Source organism: Phaethon aethereus, assembly GCF_964289735.1.
Source record: "Phaethon aethereus genome assembly, contig: HAP1_SCAFFOLD_116, whole genome shotgun sequence".
NCBI lineage: Eukaryota > Metazoa > Chordata > Aves > Phaethontiformes > Phaethontidae > Phaethon > Phaethon aethereus.
In genome coordinates this window covers 45,535-68,924 of record NW_028113910.1, presented here as the reverse complement: position 1 = coordinate 68,924, position 23,390 = coordinate 45,535, and the positions used below count along the sequence as shown (strand labels likewise).

Genomic DNA, 23,390 nt, shown 5'->3' with positions numbered 1-23,390 from the left:
CCCCTACCGGGGTGGGCCCGCCCGGGTCCTCGGCTAGGCCCGGCCACGGGGCCCGGGGGTAGACCTGGCAGCCTCGGCCCTGGCCCGCGGCGCAGGCCCAGCCTCCCCCCCTCCAAGTCCCGGAGCCGCGTGTAGACGAGTCCTCCCGTCCCCCGGGGCGGTGGGGGGGCGGCGCGGGGGGTGGCGGTGTGCGGGGCGGCGGGGTGGGGGACGGCGGGCCGCGGGCGCGCTCACACGGCCGACCTTCCCGTGCCGTGCCAGCGTGGGCCCGGCTGCCCTCCCCGCTACCAAGGTGGGTCTGTAACCAAGGTGGTAGAGAATTAAAATAAAATAGGGTTAGAAAATAGGTTTGTGAATTTGTAGAAAGTTGTAACTATAAGAACATTATGCACCAGCAACGCTGCTCGAGAACCCACCTAACCCTTCCCATCTTGATTTAATTATCAAGGAGTTAAGTGTAACATTGTGATCATGGTATTATGTTTTGTTCTAATAACAAGTAGTCAGAAAGAAGGAACCCCTTGGTCAGTTCTACGGTCCGGTGGGTGGGTAATTATTCATTCTATAGTCTTGTCTTAAAACAAAGGACTGTGGGGTGAATGATTGCATATTGGACTGACAGCCTGTGAAGATCTATTTAGTGTTGCCAAGTTTAAATGAACTTAGAAGGAAAGGTTATTCCGGCAGGGGGAGATCGCGACCACCGACTCAGAGACCACCCACTCAAGAAACCCTTTGACTCAAAAGATTAAGGAAGTAAAATCCCAAGAAATCATAGTGAGCATGCGTGGTCAGTTACATGGTAGGCGAGGAATACTTAACTAATCATTGTATGGACACTTGATGAATATGTATTAATCTTGCCTATAAATGTTTGATTTTTGAACTGATCGATGAACACGATTTAGGAGGAGCTATCCCCCGTGTTCCCGGCGCCGTGAATAAAGAATGCCTGCCTTTTAACACGACATTGGTGTTACGAGGTTTATTCCCGATTTCGGTGACAGTTTTGGCGACCCAGATGGGACCCTGCTTGTGAATCTCGACGGATCCGTGGGATCACAGGACCTCCAGCCGGCACCGAGGGATTCTTGGGGAGAACCTCTGATCCCTGGACCGAAGAACTCTGAGCAAGTCCCCTGGAAAGGTAATAAGGCATTCTTTAAAGGATTGAAGTAACGTGGGTTCGAGTCCCACTAGCTCGCTCGTAAGGCGCAGCGAAAGCTGTGCAGAGTAGGGCTGAAAGGTACCTCTGGAAAGGGTGAGGGTACGAGACCCTCACAAGGAATGCCTGCCTATAAGACGCGGTGAAAGCCTCGCAAGGTTGGGCTAGGGGCCCAGGTAAGGAGGTTGGGGGATTTCTAGCAGGGGGCTAGAAGATCCAGAGGGACCCTCGAGGAGAGTAGGGGTCCCTCCGACTAGTGCCTGTGACAGTGCACAATCACACCCACTAGTCTTGGGAAAATGGGAACATTTCCGAGTAAAAGATCTATCCCACAAAAAACACCTTTGGGATGTATTTTGAGGCATTGGAAGGATCTGGGAGGTGATCCTCTGACTCAGAATCACAGAATCACTAGGTTGGAAAGGACCTTTAAGATCATCAAGTCCAACCATTAATCCAGCACCACCATGTCCCCTAAATCATGTCCTGAAGCGCCACATCCACACGTTTTTTGAACACTTCCAGAGATGGCGACTCCACCACCTCCCTGGGCAGCCTGTTCCAATGCCTGACCACCCTCTCAGTGAAGAAATTGTTCCTAATATCCAATCTAAACCTCCCCTGGTGCAACTTGAGGCCATTTCCTCTTGTCCTATCACTAGTTACTTGGGAGAAGAGACCAACACCCTCGTCGCCACAACCCCCTTTCAGGTAGTTGTAGAGAGCGATAAGGTCTCCCCTCAGCCTCCTCTTCTCCAGACTAAACAACCCCAGTTCCCTCAGCCGCTCCTCATAAGACTTGTGCTCCAGACCCCTCACCAGCTTCGTTGCCCTTCCTCTGGACACGCTCCAGCACCTCAACATCCTTCTTGTAGTGAGGGGCCCAAAACTGAACACAGTATTCAAGGTGCGGCCTCACCAGTGCCGAGTACAGGGGCACAATCACTTCCCTACTCCTGCTGGCCACACTATTCCTGATACAGGCCAGGACGCTGTTGGCCTTCTTGGCCACCTGGGCACACTGCCGGCTCATATTCAGCCAGCTGTCAACCAGCACCCCCAGGTCCCTTTCCACCGGGCAGCTCTCCAGCCACTCCTCCCCAAGCCTGTAGCATTGCATGGGGTTGTTGTGGCCAAAGTGCAGGACCCTGCACTTGGCCTTATTAAACCTCATACAGTTGCCCTCTGCCCATCGATCCAGCCAGATCCCTCTGCAGAGCCTTCCTACCCTCCAGCAGATCAACACTCCCACCCAACGTGGTGTCATCTGCAAAGTTACTGAGGGAGCACTCAATTCCCTCATCCAGATCATCAATAAAGATATTGAATAAGACCGTCCCCAGAACCGAGCCCTGGGGAACACCGCTCGTGACCGGCCGCCAGCCGGATTTAACGCCGTTCACCACAACTCTCTGGGCTCGGCCATCCAGCCAGTTCCTCACCCAGCGAACAGTAAACCCGTCTAAGCCACGAGCCGCCAGTTTCTCCAGGAGAATGCTGTGGGAGACGCTGTCAAAGGCTTTACTAAAGTCCAGGTAGACAACGTCCACAGTCTTTCCCTCATCCACTAGGCGGGTCACCTGGTCATAGAAGGAGATCAGGTTGGTCAAGCAGGACCTGCCTTTCATGAACCCATGCTGGCTGGGCCTGATCCTTTGGTTGTCCTGCAGATGCCCTGTGAGCACTCTCAAGACCAACCGCTCCATAATCTTCCCTGGAACAGAGGTCAGGCTGACAGGCCTGTAGTTCCCAGGATCCTCCTTCCGGCCTTTCTTGTAGACAGGCGTCACATTGGCAAGCCTCGGAAGCAATTAATTGAATATTGCAATCATTGGTGGCCAATGTATGTCCAAGGTTGGACAGTGGGGAGAAATGGCCAGAAAATGGGACATTGCAATATAACACCATTTTGCAATTAATGTTGTTTTGTAAAAAGGAGGGTAAATGGGAAGAAATGCCTTATGTTGATTTATTCTTTACACTACAAAATCATCCAGAATGGCAGAGACAGTATGGAATACATCTGTATGATCCCATGGTAAAGATTGTGAAAAAGGGAAAATGTGATGAGAACTCGAAACAGTGGTGGTGAACGTTCCTTTTTCAGTTATTGATTTAAGATCATGGAAAGAGACTGCATGTACCTATCGGGAGGATCCCAAAAGGGTGGCTAAGGTAAAATGCTTGAAATTGCTTGGGCTGTATATAACAATAGAGAAAAAGAAAAATAGGTGAGGCAAACCCGAAGGGGTGGAAAGCTACTAGCAGTTTTGGCAGGGAATAACAGGATAGGCAGAGGGAGAGGACGAGGAATGAATATCAGAGAGAGAAGGAAAATAAGCCCCGATTAGCAGAAGATCAATGTGCTGTTTGCAAGGAGTGTGGGCACTGGAAGAGAGAATGTCCTAAGGCAGGAGAATTAGATCCGGCTCTCCAGGCAATTAAATTAATGACTCTGGATGAAGAACTATGAAGGGGACCGGGGCAATCAACCCTAGCTGAACCCCTGGTTACATTAAAGCTAGGGAATGAAGAAATAGAGTTTCTGGAGCTACTTACTCAGTATTGAATACATGTAAAGGGAGATTTAGTCACAAATCAGTAGATGTTGTTGGTGCGACAGGGCGGAAGGAAAATTGGCCATTTTTAGAGCCATTAAAGTTTAAATTGGGAAAACAATGGGTAACTCACCAGTTTCTGTATATGCCTGAATGTCCACTGTCTTTGTTGGGATGAGATCTATTGAGTAAATTAGATGCACAAATAACTTTCAAAGATGGAGGAATCAAATTGTTAATACCAGAATCAAAAGCCATAGAGGCAAGAGTGTTTATGTTACAGGATTCCTACAGGGAAGTGGAAATGCAGTTATTCCTTTGGTCTGGGCAAGTGGAATTCTGGGACGATCTAAATTGGCAGAGCTGGTAAGGGTGATTTTAAAACCTGGAGCCAAACCGGTAAGACAAAAACAATATCCTATTAAGTGGGAGGCTTGAAAAGGATTGAAGGGGTTGATTACAAAATTTTTAGAATATGGACTATTGGTAGAGTGTGAATCAGAATATAACACTCCCATATTACCAGTAAGGAAATCCGGAGGCAAGGAATACCGATTGGTTCAGGATTTAAGAGTTATAAATCAGATAGTCCAAGATATACACCCAGTAGTGGCTAATCCATATATTTTACTGACTTCTTTGAAAGAGGAACATAAATGGTTTACTGTACTAGATTTAAAGGATGCCTTCTTCTGCATACCTCTAGATATAGGCAGCCAAAACATATTTGCTTTTGAGTGAGAAAGTCTGGCCACAGGGCGAAAGACCCAATTGACATGGACTGTACTTCCACAAGGATTCAAAAATAGCCCTACGATATTTGGGAATCAACTGGCCAAGGAATTAGAGATATGGAAGAGACAGGACCAAAAGGGAAGTGTTCTGCTATCAGTTTACTAAATTTCCTAGGCCAAGGAGGATATAGAGTCTCCAGAAATAAGGCCCAAATAGGAAAAGAAACAGTAATTAATTTGGCATTTGAAATATCCCAAGGACAGAGACAATTGGGAAATGAAAGAAAAGAAGCTATTTGTCAAATTCCTGAACCAAGTAGCCTGAAAGAATTGAGAACTTTCCTGGGAATGATTGGGTGGTGCCGACTTTGGATTTTGGATTATGGATTGTATGTAAAGCCGCTGTATGAGGCTTTAAAGGAATCCAAGGATCAGTATCTGACTTGGACACCTCAATGTCAGAAATCATTCAAAGAACTGAAAAAGGCATTAATGATGGCACCTGCTCTGGGATTACCTGATGTGACCAAACCTTTTGAGCTGTTTGCACATGAGAGACAACATCTGGCCCTTGGAGTGCTGACGCAGCGTTTGGGACCCTGGAAACAACCAGTGAGGTACTTCTCTAAACAACTTGACAACGTGAGTAAAGGATGGCCAGGATGTTTACGTGCTGTAGCGGCAACAGTATTGTCAATCAAAGAAGCCCGAAAATTGACCATGGGTCAAAAGACGGTGGTGTACGTACCTCATATGGTAATAACTGTTCTAGAGCAAAAGCGGGGGGTCACTGGCTATCCCCCAGCAGAATGCTGAAGTATCAGGTTGTCCTATTGGAACAAGATGATGTGGAATTGAAAACCACACCGATTGTTAATCCAGCAATATTTTTGTCAACAGAGATTCCAACAGGAAATTTGGAACATGATTGTTTGTTAACTATTGAACAAGTTTATTCCAGTAGACCAGACCTGAGAGATGAACCTCTGGAAAAGCCTGATCTGCAGTTATACACAGATGGAAGCAGTTTTGTACAAGAAGGAAAACGAATGGCTGGATATGCTGTCGTCACCACCTCTGAGGTATTGGAATCAAGGACACTACCTGTAAGTACCTCAGCACAGAAAGCAGAATTGGTGGCATTGAGGCGGGCTCTACAAATAGCAGAAGGAAAAAGGCTAAATATTTGGACTGATTCTAAATATGCATTTGGTGTGATCCATGCTCATGGAGCCCTCTGGCAAGAAAGGGGATTGCTGTCAGCCCAAGGAACATCAATAAGTATAAAGAAGAAATTCTCCAACTCCTGGAAGATGTGCAGAGACCGAAAGAAGTGGCGGTAATGCATTGTAAAGCTCATCAATTTGGTCAGACGGCTGTAAATATAGGTAATCAATTGGCAGACAAAGCTGCAAAAGAGGCCGCAGAACGAGGTATCCTTGCACTAGTACCAGTAAAACAAAAAAAACAGGTGATAGTAACCCTGCAAATTATGACAGAACTCACAAAGGAAAAACATGAACAAACACATTGGGAACACATGACTCCCAACGTGGGGCCCGAGGCTTGAGATAATAACAGTTGCAGGTCACAATATCAGTTTATTTGATTTGCATGATGCTCTCGTCTTTGTTGTACATGTTAAGGATCGGTGTTGGTCTCTGCGGGCTGCTGTACTCGCCTGCGAGTTTTGTTTTTCGAGCACTGACCTTGAGCTTAATGTGGTATCATCTGAGCTCTGTACTAAAGCCGTTACTGTATTTTGGCTACAGTCTTGTGGAGCGACGATTTTTCTGGAGGAACATGAACGCCCTTTTGTAATTGTTTTCCCTTGCAGCTCACGTACTCGTGCCTCTAGGGTCGAGGTAGGTTTTCCATCCCACCTCCTCATGTCCTCTCCGTAGTCACGCAATTGAAACCACAGGGTGGCTCGCGGTGTGTATCCTCTATATCCTCTCTCTTGAACAGAAGAGCGCTTACTCCTAATGGCTGAGACACTGGTCCGTACGGGTGGAGGGTAGGGCATATCCTCTTTGAATTGCCGGAACTCCTGGGACAGAGTCACCAGCAGAGTTGATAAAAATACAGGGAAAATTCTCAAGGCGACCAGGAGAGTCAGAGGTTGAGTATTTGTGGCGAGTTTCCCTTGAGGGAGGAAGACCGGATTATGTCGAGTGAAGAAGCAGCAGGAGGCTTTTGGGGAGCAGGAGTTTTTTTAACCACCAACCCAGGGGAGCATAGTTATTCTTTGACCTCACAGGTTGCATTTTGGGCAGGCAGCATAGATCCCCAGCTGAGGGGAGAGCCAATAGAAATTAAAGCCACAGGCTGTTCTGATCCGGCCGAGGCAGTACAGAAAGCAGCCTGCATCCAAGCGATGTACGACAGGAATCAGCTTTTAAAATTACCGATGCTAGCCCCAGTCGACCCGGCATGATTAACCCCCCTCATTCATGGTCTCTCTGATTGTCTCAAGATGTATGTAACAAACACCCAGGATCGTATACAAACCACTATAAATGACGCTGGTCGCAGTCGAAAGAACCAGGGTCAAATTACTAACATACCCGCTTGGAGTAGCTTTATACAAGACCTAGATAAATACGGACGCCGAATGAGTTGAAAACTCACAGACTCTATGTCCAGCGAGTTTGCCAAGTACACACCCCCAAATATAAATCAGATTGGAAGTGTAGGCGTAAAGTCCTGGATGTGGAAGTACCCCCATATTTCTGTGCGGTACCTCTACAGAGGATCTCCGTACATTAATCCAATCTCTAAACAAAAAGAATGAATGAGCTGTGGAAAATCCTACAGCTCAACCACCCCCAACCCACAAGGAAAGTGTACCTTCTGCACCAGAATGTAATCCAACTGATACGGCAGAAGTCCAGAGGGGAAAAAAAAAAACAAAAAACAAACAAAACAAAACAAAACAAAAACCCAACAAAAAAACCCCCAACTTCTATCCCCGGGGAGGGCAGTGAGCCACCCTGCCCGGCAGGTATTAGCAGTTCAATGGCTCTCGGTTAAAAATTCTGAACCTGTTAAAAAAAAACAGCTCAAACCCTAAATATCAGAGTCAGTCGACACAGGGTTAAATTTACAGGAGTAGAAAGGTGTGGTAAAGGAATGCCCCGCTGCCTGCTGCCGCTGCCGAGATTTCCCTCTGGTTGCCAGGGGACCAGAGGTTAACGAGGGCGGAGGTACTGGTGGGTGCTGCACATGCTGCCATTCTAAGATTTAACATGCTGCGTGAGCAGATGAGGAAACTCCCGGGCGGGACTGTGTGGAGTTCTGCAGGCCCGCTGCCAGCAGCAGCGCTGGTGAGAACTGACGGGGTGGTAACAGAATTGGAAAAATACCATTTAAATTGGACTGGTACCAATGGTACTGACCACCCCTAAAAATTCCTACACATGGGAAGCCAAAGATTGTTCAGGAAAAGCACACTGGATCAGCACCCAGTGAATTTCACCCTCATTTTAACCCTGCCGGTTAAGTAAGACCGAGCATATTTTCTTTTTTCTTGTGTGTTCACAGGAATCCCGAATGGACAATGTGAAACCACAATCCAATGGATGAAATTAGTGATGTAGCATTTTACCTTAATTGTAATACAATTTCTTTTAACTTGTAATTTGAGATAACCATTGTCCCAAACACATGCCAAGTATAATGAAATTGTGAGAACACAGATCATTCCAGAAAATTTAACTTTAGCTACTGCAGTCATGCATGGCGCCAAGGTGTTTTCAAGATGTGAGTGGAGCTGGGATAACGGGTGGCTTCCACTCCTGAAGGGAAAAGCAGGAGAAGGAATCCAGATAGGGTGTAGGATGATTAACGGATCAACCCATGAGAAAGCCACATTAATGGCAATATACGGAAACCCAGTAGCCACAAAGTCTTGTGTTGCTGACAAATGGGATTGTTGGTATAACTTTACCCTGGTGGAACCCACTATTGTGACTTGTATGTGGCAACAACACCGTACAGGTTTAGGGCCGTCACAACAATGTTGTACAGGGTTGTTGTTCTTTCAGTTCAAAACAGACATAATTGAACCTAACCCAGATACACCACCAGGCCTAACTCCATACACCCCATTTGACACCCTGAAATATGGAGCTAGGAACATACCCATTGTCACCATGACATCTCGTAATGACCCTTGGGACCTCTCCCCCGTCGCGTACCGCATGTTCGTGGGGCACCCGGCGCTAACTCTCCCCCGTCGCGTACTGCATGTTCGTGGGGCACCCGGTGCTAAATCATTCGTAGACGACCTGATTCTGGGTCTGGGTTTCGTACGTAGCAGAGCAGCTCCCTCGCTGCGATCTATTGAGAATCAGCCCTCGACACAAGCTTTAGTTCTCTCCCCGCCGGCCGGCCTCTCCCGCGGAGAAGCCGGGGCGGGGGGTGAGGTGGTCGGTCGGTGCCATGGGGCGGGCTGGCTCGCGCGCGCGGGCGGCGCCCCGCCCCTCCTTTCTCCCCCGGCATCGGGGGTAGGGGCAGGGGGGGTGGTGGCGGTGCGCGGTGGGAGCGGGTGTACCCTCGTCGCGCGGCGGAGGGGTCCGGCTCCGGGGCGAGTTTCGCTTCCCCCTCCTAACCCTCCCTCCCCTCGCCCCCCCTCCCGTTTTCGTTCCCTTCTCCCGCTCCCGGGTCTCCGGGTAGACCTGGCGGCCTCGGCCCTGGCCCGCGCCGCAGGCCCAGCCCCCCCCCCCGTCCCGGAGCCGCGTGTAGACGAGTCCTCCCGGAGCCGCGTGTAGACGAGTCCTCCCGGCCCCGGGGGGCGGGGGGGGTGGCGGTGTGGGGGGCGGCGGTGTGGGGGGCGGCGGGCCACGGGCGCGCTCGCACGGCCGACCTTCCCACGCCGTGCCGGCGTGGGTCCGGCCGCCCGCCCCGCTGTCGGGGTGGGCCCGCCCGGGTCCTCAGCTAGGCCCGGCCGCGGGCCCGGGGGTAGACCTGGCGGCCGCGGCCGAACCCGTGCCTGGTGCCGTGGCTGGGCCCAGGGGTGGGGGCGGGGGAGCGGTGGTAGACCTGGCAGCCTTGTCCACACGGGATGGGGCGGACGGCGAGGGTAGACCTGGCAGCCTTACCCACCCCCCGGGGATCCCGGTGTGGGGGGGGGGCGGGGAGGGAGGGGGCCGGGCCAGGCGCCGCCACAAGACTTGTCCACACCAATACACAGGAACACAAATGGGTCTCTCAAGACAGACACTTGGCTAAAATTGGACCTCATCAAGAAGCTCCATAGAAAAAAGAAAGCATCCAAGAGGTGGGTTCAGGGACTCAAGGAGGAATTTAGAAACAGAGGTGGCTTTAGGGAAGCTAAAGCTTCCCCGGTGTAGACCCTTGCAAGGGGTTTCAAGGGCCCCAAGAGGAGCTGCCGCTACTGCAGGAACAGTTGAAGAAGAAACAAAGAGCATGAGTGGCAACCGCTGCATTTTGGAAGAGCTGGTTAGAAAGATCTGAGGTTCTCTGGGTCCATCTTGCCTTAGCCTCCTCCAGCAAGGTCCCCCAGGCCCTTGTGCCTTGAGGCAGGACTCTGGAGGAGAACAGCCACTGGTGAATTTGGATTAAGTCAGGAGTTACTTGGGGAAACTCAACCCTTACCGGTCTCTGGGACAGGAGGGGCAGCATCCAAGGGAGCTAAGAGGGCAGGCCCATGCCACAGTGAGGCCACTCTCATCATCTTTGAAAGGTTGTGGAGACTGGGGGAACTCCCTGACAACTGGCAGCACCCAGATGTCTCAATGTCCGCATGGCCATATTGCTGTTTAGCACCACTGGCTGCTACGGCGTTCCCTGTAATGCCCAAACCCTTCTCCTTGAGCTTGCTCCTCAACCAGTCATGGCTGAGCCTGCCCTGATGTACAGGTGTGGTGGTTTCATCCTGGGAGACCGCTAAGTCAGTCCCACGTGGCCACTTGCTCACTCATGATGTCATATGGGTATGGGAAATGTCACAGCTATGTCCCCTCCCAGCTTCTCACGCATGCCCAGCCTACTTGCTGGTGGGGCAGCATGAGAAGCCAAAAAGGCCTTGATGCTGTGCAAGCACTGTTCAGCAATATCTAAAATGCGGGTGTGTTACCAGCACTGTTTTGGTCACAAATCCAAACCACAGCACCATACAGTCTGCTATGACGGAAATTAGTTCCACCCTCTTGTCCCAAAAGTGGGGTCATATACCCGGTGTGCAACACGCCAATATAGACACAGGGTAGAGGTATTTTATTTAAGCATCTTTGCACAAATATGGGTGCTCGGTGGTATTCCACAAAGCTCGCACAGCACAGAGAGGAATCCCCACATTATATGACACAGCCAAAATGATAGAGCCCTCCCAGGTGACATTCACCGGTTACCAGTGAGAGGCTCTGGCACTCCCGAAGCCTGAGACCTGGGTGGCCGCATGTTTCCATGGCAGCTCTGTCCGGATTGCCACATCCATTCTGGTGAGTGCAGAGGACACGGCTTTCTGCCAGGTGGCTACCGTAGCCAAGCTCCTCCTTGGAGGGTGATGGCCACCAACTGAACTCACTTCATGAGCTGCTGGGGCCACTACGCCCTTCCTCTGTGCCCTTCCGCGTGAACCGCCGCGCCACGCCCCAGCTGACACGCCACGTGCTGCTGGCCCGCTCCGTCCACAGCGCTCCTGCTCGCTGGTGCACCCCTGGCCATTTCTACAGGCGTGGGGGTGGGCTGCCGTTGCTCTGGCAATGCCCAGGCCTCGTCAGCATCTCCTGTGAGAGCTGCCGGCTCCTGGCAGGTCTCTCCATTGCCCTGGTGTCTCCCTGCCCCGGGAACACCCCGTGCGCCAAGATCTGCAGCTCTGCTGCGGCTTGGACCGGCTCTGGAGCAGCTCCCCTCCGGCATTGACCTTCTTCTTTCTCTCTGTTAGTGTGTGGACAGTCCAATGCTCGGTGAACTCTGCCTCACGGCGATAAGAAGAGCAGGCACCGAAGGATTGGGAAGTGACGTTGTTATGAACACTTGGCCGCCACAAGCCAGCTAGTACCTTTTCTGACACCTCCTGCCAGCAGTGGCACGAGGCCCCGCTGTCAGGGTCTGTACCCGCACCAAAAACCAAGACCAAGTGAGGATGCCGTGGGGCTCTGCACTGCCAGCACCCTGCCCTTACCTTGCACACTCGCACAGCTGAGCCCTGCGCGGGCGTTTTGCTCGCATGGACACTTTCCCACCCAGCCCAGTCCCTCCCCAGCTGCCCCCTCCCCTGCCCTCTCCCCAGCCCGGCCAGGCCCAGCAGCCCAGCTTGGGCTGGCCCCACGGCACTGCCCAGCCCGGGGTGCTGCAGAGTTCTGGGCCCTCCCCAAGCCGCCCCAGCCCCTCTGAAGGGCACAGCAGCTCCCCGGAGCAGAGAGGGTGTTCGCTCTCCCTGTCAGCTCCAGGGCATGAGGAGACCATGAGGGCACGAAGAGGCCAGCCATGGCGTGAGGGGACGCAGGCCACTCTCTCCCCTTGCCCCTGCTCTTGTCTCCAAGAGAGCCTTATTGCCCGCTGCCAGCAGCCCCACTGTACAAGCCCTTCTCCCCAGCACAAGGCTCCTGACCTTTGGGCTCCTCAGGCTGCTCCTGCTGCCCCCGGTACAGAGCAGCCTGCCCCGAGCTGCTGCTTGCAGGGTTTCATGCCTCTTTGACATTGATTTCCCTCTGCAAGCACAGACGTGCTACTTTGCTCTTCTCCGGCCACATCCCTGGCCACAGAGAGCCTTCTTCAGGGGACTGCGTCCATGCTGGCCTGGCCAGCTGCTCCCGCCCCCTCCCCATATGCCCCAGAGGGCCCCGAGCTGGCACTCGTGCTCTGCAGAGCAAGTGGGCTGTGGTGGCCAAAAGCCACGGGCAGAGAGTCCCAGGCAGATCGCTGTGGGTCAGCCACCATCTCCAGGGGCACAGGGAACCCACAGCTGAAGGCTCAAACCAGGACCATTCCTAACACATTGTCCTCCATCCTCCTCCCCTCACCCATGGAGAACCCCAGCACAGCAGCATGGCCTCATGGGGACAATTTCTTCAGCCTGGTCCTGACCTCAGCTTTGGAAGAAGAGCCCAACCTCTAGACACCGGCACTGAGGAAAACCTCTTTTATTACCGAGATACAACATGGCAGAGCAGATGTACAGTCCTGCCAGGCACAGGCCTGTGGGCCAGACAGGCTGAGTTCATGCCTTTGGAGAAGTGCAGTGGCTGCAGATGTTCCTGGACAAACAGGATTGTCCTGGATAACATGCCCAAAGCACAGGAGGATCCTTATGTGAATATCAAATCTCCTGTGGAGAGACATGGGCAGCTTATTGCTGCTGAGAGACTGCTGGTTGAATCAGCTTCTTCAGTGCGTCCCTGAGCTCCTGGTTCCTCATGCTGTAGATGAGGGGGTTCAGTACTGGAGGCACCACCGAGTACAGAACTGCCACCACCAGGTCCAGAGCTGGGGAGGAGATGGAGGGGGGCTTCAGGTAGGCAAACATGCCGGTGCTGATAAACAGGGAGACCACGGCCAGGTGAGGGAGGCATGTGGAAAAGGCTTTGTGCCGTCCCTGCTCAGAGGGGATCCTCAGCACCGCCCTGAAGATCTGCACGTATGACAGCACAATGAAAACAAAACATCCCAAAAATAGAAGAGCACTAAAAAGAAAAGGCCCAACTTCCCTGAGGTAGTCTGAATCTGAGCAGGAGAGCTTGAGGATTGTCGTGGTTTAGCCCCAGCTGGCAACTAAGCACCACGCAGCCGCTCGCTCACTCCCCCTCCCACAGTAGGGTGGGGGAGAGAATTAGGAAAAAAACCTTGTGGGTTGAGATAAACACGGTTTAATAGGACAGAAAGAAAGAAGGAAACAACAATGATAATACCAACAAAGGAATGTACAAGAACAAGTGAGGCCCAATACAGCAATTGCTCACCACCCGGCGATCGACAGCCTATCCCCGAGCAGCGATTTCCGCCCCCCGGCCAACTCCAGTTTATGTACTGGGCATGACGTCGGATGGTAGGGAATATCTCTTTGGCCAGTCTGGGTCAGCTGTCCCGGCTGTGTCCCCTCCCAGCTCCCCGTGCACTCCCAACCTCCTTGCTAGCAGGCCAACACGAGAAGCTGGACTGTCCTTGACTGCTCAGCAGCAACCCAAAACATCAGCACATTATCAACAGTTTCTCATCCCAAATCCAAAACACAGTGTCACACTGGCTTCTGTGAAGAAAACCAGCTCTATCCTGGCTGAAACCAGGACAGGATCTAGGGGTTTTCACAGAAGAACTGGCCCAGGGCATTGCCTTCGGAGAGGGGGATTGAAAATGTACTGGCCATGTGCCCCACAGCATAGAGAAACCCACTGCCCCAGGCAGCTGCTGCCATGTGGGCACAAGCTCTGCTGCCCAGGAGGGTCCCGTAGTGCAGGGGGTTGCAGATGGCAGTGTGGTCGTAGGCCATGACAGTGAGAAGAAAATACTCAGCTGAGATCAAGAAGATAAAGAAAAAGACCTGTGCAGCACATCCTGCGTAGGAGATGTCCCTGGTGTCCCAGAGGGAACTGGCCATGGCTTTGGGGAGAGTGGTGGAGATGGAGCCCAGGTTGAGGAGGGAGAGGTTCAGGAGGAAGAAGTACATGCGGGTGTGGAGGCGGTGGTCACAGGCTATGGCGGTGATGATGAGGCTGTTTCCCAGGAGGGCAGCCAGGTAGATGCCCAGGAAGAGCCAGAAGTGCAAGAGCTGCAGCTCCCGCCTGTCTGTGAGCGCCAGGAGGAGGAACTGGGTGATGGAGCTGCTGTTGCACATTTCCTTCCTTTGGGGTTAGGGGAGTGTCCAAGGAGGAAAAGACAGTGACAAGTTAGGACAGACTACTTGGAGCAAAGCCAGTCAACTTCCCATAAAAGTACCAAGAACGCAGAGGAGAATTGTTTTCTGTCCTGGTTCCAGCTGTAGGTACCTTATTCTGGGTGAGAGAGAGGAAGCTGTCACTGAACAACAACATTTGCATCCATGAATGAAAAAAATGAAAACCACCTTATTCTGGGTGAGAGGGAGGAAGCTGTCACTGAACAACAACATTTGCATCCATGAATGAAAAAAATGGAAATTGGTTTCTTTTTTTTTTTTAATTAAAAGCCAGAAAATTTTCAAGTGGGAATGGACATTTTTCTGTGAAAAATCTTAATGAAAATAAGGTTTTTCCAACCAAAAAATCTGACTGCCTCTTTCCTTTCCCATTCCTCCTCTTGTAAATGTCACGGATGAGGTGACCATCAGGGTAAGTTTCAGCTAGAATGGAAACCATAAAAAGGTACCACAGGTGCCTGCCTGTGAAACGCTGCAGCCTGAGGAATATTGCTGTTCTTGCTCTCTAGCACGGCTGTGCTCGTTTGTGAAGATCAGCATGCGTGCAGTGTTAAGCGTGCGGGGCAAATGCGCGTCAGTGTGAGCCACATTGCTGCAAGCAGTGTGGTTCTTACAGCGGCATAAGCAAGGTCTTCTTCAGAAAGTAGCCTGGTAAGAAATGATGAGGGTGATGATAGTTCTTCAAGCCCCATCATTCCTGGTTATATCATGAGATGCTGTTCTTTAAAAACATAAAGGCATTCTTCCGGCAAACTGCTGAAGGGCTGAGAAGATCCCCTCCTGGAAACACTCTGCAAGAGTTCCTGTTCGGAAAGTGGCACCTGCTCATCAAAATTGCTTCCAGAACCCAAGGTGCATTTCACCTCTGGAAGTACTAAAACTTGTGTTGAAGGACACAGAGTGTTTATTCCTAAGGAAATCGAGGCTCTGTTGTTCCAGCTCTCGTTAGTGTTTCTAGACAACAAACACTTGCACTGGTGCTTGTTCTTTTCTGATACCTGTCTCCTGCAAATGTTTCTCCATGTTCTTAGTTTCCTGTGAAGGTAACTCTCCAAAGGACTGTAGGAAATCGGTCTTTGTGGAGGCCGTCTGTGCTACGGAGCTGCCTGTATGCCCTTGTTGTTGTTGTTGTTGTTGTTACCCAACTGGCTACAAACGACTCACAACCCTGGACAGTGGGGCTGCATTTCTGACCTGCTGGCAGGAGGTCTCTCCAGTTTGCATTGTGCATCTTCAATTTTGTTTCTTTCAGGGAGCATTGTGAGCATGGGACATCCTAAGAAGAAATATACTCGACTGGAAAAAATTGGCCAAGGGTAAGTCCAGCCACAGTTACTGATACAAAAAGGTGGACCAGGTATTTTGCTGGTGAGGTGACCTTACTCTTTGTAACAAAAACCTGACTACTTGTGAGGTTTGCAGTCAGGGTAGCACGTTGCGGACCTAGAACTGATAGATGCTGCAGAGCGCCAGACGCACTCACGCTCTTTCTCTGGCAGGCTTTATCGTAGACACTTCTTGTTTGGTGGGGCACTTGTGGGAAGGTGTTTCTGCTCCATTCATTGTATAAAACCCCTTTCTGGGATTGCTGCTTGCGTTGTACCCGAAGATTTGGTTCTCATTGTCATTTGTAAAATGTCAGTGGACACTTAGAGCTGTGCCAGGCTCTCAAAAGATACGTGTCGACTGAAGAAGGGAGAGCCAGGAGAAACATGCGTGTGAAGCAGCAGATTATTGCTGTCGCTGTGAGAATATGACCATTGGCCTCACAGTCTTTTGTGTTGACAGTCCTAAGAGTGAGCTTGTACAAAGGTGCCTCAGCGACTGGTGGGAAGAGAAGTGGCTACTCTCTGGCCTAAAAGGGTCTCTCAGCTGATTTCCTCCAGCTTTTAGTGCAGCCTGAAGATGGCACGCCCTTCTTACAGAGCAGTGAGCGTGCTGCCGTCACCAGCTCGTGACTGTCGTGCCGCAGGTCACTTTGTAGTGATGGGGAAAGGTCCTCAGACAAAAGTCGTCCCTGGTGCCTGTTGGATTCCAATGCTTCCGACATGTTTCAGCCTGCAGGTATACAAGCAAGCCGCGGGATCAGGTGAAAAGGAGCAAAGTGATTTTGGCATTGTCAGTCAGTGGGACACTTGCCGGATGGGTGTTCCCCCTTCTCAGAATTCCCTCCCTGGCTCTCCCTTACCACACTCCCCATGCAGACGTGAGCTTCTGACATGATGGCCGTGTAAACCTGTGCTTAGCTCCGAAGGAAGCTCCATTAGGCTTTACAAGCCCACAGTTCCTTTAAACCCCAAGGGATTTCCTCTGATCGTGGCCTTTCTGGCCCTTCGCATCATTAGAGGGGAAGAACCTCTTTTAAACGAGAGGCAGGTGGCAAACAAACCCCACACTGCCTAGTCTGCAGATGAGCGCGCCATTTGTTTCTGGTGGCTCTACAACACAGCCTGTGTCTGCCACAGGAGCAAAACAGACTCCATGAAGAGTCCTTCACGTGTCTGTTGCACCTAACAGAAATGGCTGCTGACAGCTCTTGACACCTACAGAAGCTGTCTAGGGATCCCCTGTTTTGAGCAGTTCTCCATTTGTGTGTGAAACACGACATGCCTTAACCTGCTCTAGCTGTGACCTCGCAGGATGGCTGGAGAATAGTTTGCCTGCATGCTGGAGGAAGCTGTGTCTGGATCCTTTCCTCATGTTGGACATCCCCTTTTCTTCATGTTGGACGTAAGTTTTCTCTTGGATACCCTGCGTGGCAGAGGGCTGGTGGGCTGCTGCGCTGTGCACTGCTGGCTGAAGGAGTGGATGAACAAAAGGTGTTTTATAAACCCTACAGGCAGCAGAGATCTCCTGTCTGGGCTTGCTTTCACTCATGGGGACTAAAGCGCTCCTTTCTTCGCTGCTGTTTTGTTTCTAGGGCATCTGGAACTGTTTACATGGCCATCGACATCGCCACAGGACAAGAGGTAAGTGTCAACAGTCCCAGCAGAGTTTGCAGGTCTTTAGTGCTCTCCCCTCTGGTGCGAAGGGTGGATGGGGCTTTTGGGTGGCCAGTAGATCTTTGCTGCCAAGGCGGTTCCTCTGAAGCACAGGCGAGTGTCAGCTGGCAAAATACATCCTCTGCTGTCTTCAGCCTTTCGGGGAAAGCTCTTTAAGGGCAACGTGGTTCTGTGCCTCCGTAACTGAACACTCACTGTGGCCATCCACTTTCCAGCAACTGTTGCACTGAGGTGGTGCTTAATGCTTGAAAAGGTGCCTGCGAATTCCTGGAGGGAGGTCCTGGTCCCCCTGGAATCAGGAAGAGCCTTGGTGTGCTCTGCGCTTGGGCCGATGCTTCCCCCGTAGCTTTTCAGGCCAACTGCAAGGGAATTACTTTTCTACTTACTCTGTCTTCAGAGCAGGCTGCTGCTCTCCACAGCATTCTTGGTCCCAGCCTGGAACCATGTTACGTCATCCCTGAATGGGTATCGTAATGGAGAGAAACCTGCAAAGAAATCCCAGCAAGCTTTTGGGCCAGATGAAAACAATAGCATTTTTATTGCCAGCATCACTGTGTTGATTTAGAAATTGTCCTCGCTCTGTTCCCTATTGTGCATGAAGTTGTGCTGCTACAGAGAGTGTTGGTCTGTCTCTCCAGTTGCACTCTGTCCATTGACAGCATGAAATCTGCCTGTGCACCTGGCCATAGTTTGGTTAGCAGTACACATAGTAAAATCGAAAGATCTGTCGTAATGAGAGGCGTCGGGAGAACCCGAGGGGTGCTCACAGATCCCCCTAGTGCTGTGAGGAAGAGAGCGCTTCATTACGTCGCTTAATTTCACACAGACTTTGTCCTTATTGACTACTCGAAAGAATGCCAGGAGGGAAGCGGTATCTTGCAGAGGCGGCCACACTCACTCTGTCTTCCTTACGAAATACATGAATGCGTCAAGTAGCTGATGGAGGCTGCCGTCCTTCAGTCCCAGTTTATCCTCATCGCAGGTTCAGGCAGTAACACTCCTTAGCATTTGATCCAGCATGTGTTTCCTCTTCAAAGTATAATGCCAGACCTAATTAAAGCGAGATCACGCTTAGGCCGCGGCATTGGCTTAGTCAGACCGAAGCTGGTTGACACACAGACACTGGCAGATGAGAAGATGTATTTCAAGAGCAAAGATCTCTCCTAAACCAAACAGTCGTGTTTAGGTCTGGTGTCAGTGACAGCCCGTTACAGCCCATGAAGTGCTCGTGGGTAAGTGGGGGCCAGAGGGTGAGAAAGAAATCTTGAAGGAAAGCGGCGTTAGCTTTGACAGTCCCTGTAGTGGACGATTTCAAGTGGCCTCTTCACGTTCCTTCCCTTGTCCAAGGCAAGAGTTCTTGCATCTGTACAAACCCTGCCTGAAAATGTGGCTAGAAACCCAGGAATGAGAGCAGAGGGGTGGTCCCTTTCGTGCCATGTCAAGAGCAGGACTAGACAGAGGCACTTTATAATGGCTCTTAGGTTGAGGTCTATAAGGGATCTAAAAGCCCTAAGCCCTGCCTAGAACCCGGGGTGTATCCATAAAATGCCCTAGAACGGATTCTTTTATTTGATACCCACAAAACAATTGCCAGTTTAAACTGCATTAAGGAATGTGTCTTTCGAGTTGCAAAATCAAAATTCAAGAAGTTAGGAAGTGCTAGGGATGTATTTTTTTTGTGTGTGTAACCTTAATGTTTTTTTAGTACGGCGTTTTATACGCGAAGTACGTCTCTTTTCTCTCCATTATGCAGTCAAGTCAAGAATAACAGCAGTTGCTGAAATAATGATCACAAATCCTAGAATTACTAAAGCATTAGCAGCTGTTTTTATGTATTTTCACAGTAATAAAATCACTTCCTGCTTGCAAAACGTGCATGAGCAATAACAGTGGTCGTAAACGAAGACCATTTGAGAAGAATGTCACTCCAGAGAGTGCTGTTAGAGATGCGTGGTTGATAGTTTAAAGGCCATTTGTACAGATTTTACACGACCAAATGTATATGGCCATGTGTCCTGTAACTAGCACCCAGGCTAGCAGAGAAAGCGGGCGTTGTAATGTAAGTTACTGAGCTCTTTGGGCTCAGAACAAGACAGCTGGGCACAGCTCTGCTATGTCGTTCCAAAAACGCTGGCTGCATGTTCATTCTGATCTCGTGCAAGAGACTACTCAAGGTAATGGTTTTCCCTGTTGTTTCAGGTGGCCATAAAGCAAATTCATCTCAACAAGAGCCCAAATTGGAACAAGTTGTTACTGAAATCCTCATCATGAGGGAAAACAAGAACTCCAATATTGTTAACTATTTAGACAGGTGAGTAGTTCTGGTGTTATCACGTGAATGTTCATTTACATGCTGCGAGCCAAAGATTTAAAAAAACCTTTGGTCGCTGGCAGAAAATTGGCCTCTGTTTATCTACTCATAGCCAGCGTGTGGGAGGAGATTGCATTTTGTCTGCATTAATCTTTTCTGGCATATATTGTTTAAGACTGTTTTCAAAGAGCTGGACCAGCCATATCAGCCTACCTCCATGTTGTTTTGTTGTTGGCTTGATTGGTTTTGTGTTTTTTTAAGTTGATCATCTTTTCTGTGTCTTATCCTAAGTGCTGATAAATCCTCATCGAAACTATTTCCTTTCGGCTGTTCCCGGTATTTTCCGTTGCTGTGGATGTGAGGAAGGCGAGGTTCTCGTTTCCAGAAACACGTAATTTGCCACTTTTTAAATGTTTTTTCCTGTTCCGGGATGTATTTCATGTCAGGTTTTCCAAACTGTTGGACAATTTCCTTCCTCACTGGTACACGCCCTCCTACCATGGACAACTGTGGAAGTTGTGTTGCCTTGTTCCTGGAGCTGATCATGGAATGTACGTGTTAAGACGATGAACCAGAGGATGGGATATGTCCTGGTCCAGGATTTATCTTGGCCATTACTGAACTGCATTTTTCACTTGCTTGCCAGCTCGGACGTCTCGTTGTTCACTTATGGGCCTCTCTCACTTAGACCGCACAGATTCTAAGTAGTCTATAGCCTAGAGGGAATGTCTGTTCATGTTGTCTTGTCCTCATGTAAGAACGACCTGGAAACAAAAATCAGCTGTAGCCTTTTTCCTGAGGTAATTTAGCTGTGCACATTCATCTCAGTGCCATTGCTTTCTTCTTTCAGCTACCTAGTCGGTGATGCACTCTGGGTGGTTATGGAATACCTGGCTGGCGGCTCTTTAAACCATGTTGTTGTGGAGAAATGTATGGATGAAGGACAGATAGCAGCTGTCTGTAGGGAGGTAAGGGATCCCGCCTGTGCTTCCGGTTACTGGGACAGGATGGTACTTCTAAACAGGTGGTAAGAGCACGAGAGATTTCATGATCAGAGCTTTGTTTCTGTGTTGCTTTGATGATACGGAGAAGGAAGAGCATCTTAAGTGTCAATATCGCTAACGAGTGCCTGCCAGTATCACTGCACTTATTACACTCTGTTGTTTTACTCTTCCGTGCTGTTATTGTATTCTCTCTTTTTTTTTTCAGTTTTACTCTTCTCAACTTTGCCTCTCTCAACGTTTGCCTTGAGCACGTCTGTACTGTATTCCTTGCCTGTAAAAGCAAACATGCTGGTGGCAGAATTTCAAACTAACAGCAAAGAAAAATGGAGGCTCCTTTATCACAGGCCTTGGCTCAGAAGGACAGCATTCCACCCAAAGTGGTGTTTGCTTCTGAAAAATGACTAACACGCTATTTCCCGATCTGCTGTCAAGCCTAGCAATAAAATCTTTGTCATGCAACCTCCGACCCGAAAGTGATCCACTTGGTACCGAAGGAAGGCACTTTTTGGTTTTTCTCAAAAGGTAGTTTGTCATATGGGTGGAGATAGCGCACTCCCTGCAGCAGCAGTCATTCCGTGTGTGCTTTCAGGGGATAGTCTGTGACAAGCATTGACATTTCCCTTTCAAAAGCTAATATGCCTTCGAGTAGAAAGTTAGTACTCCGTGTTGAAGCAGCAAGCTCTTCCTCTTGACAGCACAATATTCTGCCATTACTCCCACTTCAACTAGAAATTTAATCTTTTAGAGCCATTTCTCTTCGTGTGTGATGAAAGCCGGTCATTAAGTTTTACCCTCATGTTTCTTTTTTATCTATGAGTGCCTGCAAGCACTGGATTGCCTTCATTCCAACCAAGTGATCCACAGAGACATCAAAAGCGACAATATTCTCCTCAGCATGGATGGATCTGTCAAACTGAGTAGGTATTCTTGGTCAGGTGCAGCGTTCCCAGGATGTGGTGTGGGGCTGCTTTTGACTGACTGCCCGTTATCCAAAAGTGATGCCTGTGGTAGTGCAGTGACCACGGCTGCAAGTGAAGAGCACAGTGCCAATGTCCAGAGAGGTACAGAAAGGAAAAAGGTGTAGAGAGTGGGTTTGGTTTGTGCGTGTCCCTTCTAGAAGGGACAATAATAAAGCATAATCTAAAGCTTCAAGTAAATAGAAGTCAGTACATGAAACTCGAGGGGGATGTTAAGTGGCCAATTCAGTATTTCCCTGGCTAGAGCACTGACTAAACAGAGGACGGCCGCTTTTCCGGATAGATTCAACAACGCCTTCTGAGGCATCTGGTAGGGATTTCTTTTGCTTGGTTTCCTAAGTCAAGCTGTCTGTAACAATACTTGTTTTTCTCCTCAGCTGATTTTGGCTTGTCTGCTCAGATCACCCCTGAGCAGAGTCAACGGAACTCGATGGTCGGGTCTCTCTACTGGGTGGCACCAGAAGTGTTGTCAGGAAACGCGTACGGCCCCAAAGTGGACATCTGGTCGCTTGGGATCATGGCAATCGAAATGGCAGAAGGAGAACCTCCTTACTATAACACAACTCCTGCCAGGGTAAGGTGCAAATAAAACCAGGTACTACCGTCTTTCTAGCACTGATAATTGTAGTATTTTGATGTTTTGAAGTTTGCAGTTTTGTCCCAATTCCTTACAATGAAATGACCAGTTCTTCCACCAAAGGAGCGTGTCATAGTGGAGGAATGTCTACCAAGATAACACCTCATGACTGAGAGCTGAAACAAAGCTCAATGCTGCACAGTTAATTCCTGATAGGATGCAGGAATTCAGGAGGAAATGAATGTTGCTCTATGCGTATACATACGCATGTATACAGTACGGTGCAGGTGGAAGGAAACAGGTGGAGTCTCGTGTTCCCTTTTTTCTAGGCGCTGCTTCAGATAGCTACGAACGGCACACCAGAGCTGCAGAACCCCGAGCGACTGTCCGCGGTGTTTCGTGACTTTCTGAGCTGCTGCCTGGAGGTGGACGTGGACAGGCGAGGGTCTGCCAAGGAACTTCTGCAGGTAAAATGGGAAGGGGCTGCAAGTGAAACAGCTGTACTGTGTAATGCTTTTCTCATCAGCTAAACTCGAAGGCATGAGACGGAACCCCCTCATATTGGTCTCCAGTCTTGGTGTTTTTCAAAGGAAAAATAAGTGGAATCATAGGAAGGTTTGAGTTGGAAGGGATCTTTAAAGGTTGTCTAGTCCAAGCCCCCTGCAGTGAGCAGGGACATCTTCAACTCGAGCAGGTTGATCAGAAGCCCGTCCAGCCTGACCTGGAATGTTGCCAGGGATGGGGCATCTACCACCTCTCTGGGCAACCTGGGCCAGTGTTTCACTACCTCACTGCAAAAAATGTCTTCCTTAGATCCAGCCTGAAACTGCCCTCTTGCAGTTTAGAACCATTACGCCTTGTCCTGTTGCAAGAGGCCCTGCTAAAAAGTCTGTCCCCATCTTTCTCAGAAGCCCCCTTTAAGTACTCGAAGGCTGCAAAAAGGTCTCCGTGGAGCCTCCTCTTCTCCAGGCTGAACAAGCCCAACTCTCTGGGCCTGTCCTCATAGGAGAGGGGTTCCATCCCTCTGATCATTTTCGTGGCCCTGTTTTGAATTTTGGTGGTATATTCAGTTGTACATAGTGGCAAATGGGATGGTAGCCACTGCTCTCACTGCAACCCAGAGCTGAGTCCTCTGTCACTTGTCTCCCTGCTCTTGTCTTGGTGCTGAAAACCTGTAGCTCTGTGGTTTCCCAGAGTGCTGGC

At 50.0% G+C, this 23,390-nt stretch overlaps 1 pseudogene across 1 annotated transcript; it reads right to left on the bottom strand.

Moving 5' to 3' along the window:
- Positions 1–12,774: 12,774 nt before the first annotated feature.
- Positions 12,775–14,256, bottom strand: LOC309416486 (olfactory receptor 14J1-like; annotated as a pseudogene). The gene is made up of 2 exons: positions 13,731–14,256; positions 12,775–13,189 (listed from the first exon to the last, which is right to left on the bottom strand). The product of its transcript is annotated as an olfactory receptor 14J1-like (transcript).
- Positions 14,257–23,390: the final 9,134 nt, after the last annotated feature.